At 29.5% G+C, this 1456-nt stretch overlaps 1 protein-coding gene across 1 annotated transcript in view; it reads right to left on the bottom strand.

Moving 5' to 3' along the window:
- Nucleotides 1-1456, bottom strand: part of LOC106876459 (caspase-7) — a 787012-nt gene that overhangs the window by 743693 nt on the left and 41863 nt on the right. The window lies entirely within an intron of this gene.

Below are 1456 nucleotides of genomic sequence, written 5' to 3'. Positions count from 1 at the left end.
ATGGTTAATGATTATTAAATCGTTTCTAAGAATATGTAAAATATAGTTGTTAATGTGAGATCATGGAGACAACGATAATGTGTGATAAAAGGTTTATAGTCATTATTATTTATCAAGATATGTGTAAATGCTTGGGAGGAAGAGAATTACATTAGCAAAATGAAAGACTCCAACGGGTTTATATAAATTCTTCCAATAAAAGGGCACATATTATTTTCAATTTGTTATTATCATTATTATTATTATATTATGTAGTTATATTATACTATAATATAATTATATATTTATTACTTAAACTTAGAGAACATATATGAATGCAAGAAATACTTTTCTCATTACGTAAGTTAAGTAAAATTTCTGTAGACGTAAGGATTCTAAAAGTTTGTTCGGTACCCAAGTTACACCTCCTGCTGGAGACTCTGTAAGATATTGCAGAACTTATAATGTGTCATCTAATATCAAATTCCCTGTTATCTTTTAATTCCCATACGAACTTAATCCGCTGGAGTTGATTTTTTGTCTGTTTTTAAAGCTCTCTAGGGTGATTAGCCACACGGATTGTAATCTTATTTTCGGTAGAGCCTATATAATAGTATTTTTTTCTTTCAAATTCTACTGCACATTGACAAACTACATTACCTTTCTTACAAGAATTTTAAAATTTACAATTAGTCTTAACTTTGCAGTCACAATTTTCATCTACATTTTTTATGAGTATATTTATTAGGAGAGTTAATATTAAAGGATTAGTATGGGTTATTTCGCTTCCATCGTTAAGGAATCTATGGCTGCTATTATTATTGTTGACTAAGTTTGGGAGATTAGGTTTTGTTTTAGAAAAATGATTGTCTTGGATATTTCTATTAGTGTAGAACTTTTTTAATTTGTTGTTGTTAATAGATGATATAAGTCTAAACAAATAACGAGTTAGGCTAAAACCAATACGGATAATTTTGTGATTGATAATTTCACTGTATTTGTTATCGATGTTAAAATGTTTATAAATGGACTTATATATTGATTTTATCATATTATTCTTAATTTGCATTACATAAGTAATAATAAACCAAATCGTATTAGATTCATCAGAATTATTTTTAGATAGTTTATAATCAATTTTAGATTTAGTAGAGTTAATGGAAAGAGTATATGATTTGTTTTTACCATTACGAGTAGTATATGGATTATCGATGGTGTTGGTATTCACACAAGGACGATCAAAACAACACATACATACTCAGACAAAGAGATATACGCACACTCTCACGTACACACACCTAACATCCCCACCGACACAAAAAACACTCAAACACACACTCATATACACATTCCACAATAAACTCTGGGACCAATAAAAACGGCACACACACACACACACACACACACACACACATACACACACACACACACACACACACACACGGACACAAACACACATATATACACACTCACATAG

The sequence above is a fragment of the Octopus bimaculoides genome, chromosome 7, assembly GCF_001194135.2.
Source record: "Octopus bimaculoides isolate UCB-OBI-ISO-001 chromosome 7, ASM119413v2, whole genome shotgun sequence".
Taxonomy (NCBI): domain Eukaryota; kingdom Metazoa; phylum Mollusca; class Cephalopoda; order Octopoda; family Octopodidae; genus Octopus; species Octopus bimaculoides.
This window is presented reverse-complemented; position numbering and strand designations above follow the sequence as displayed.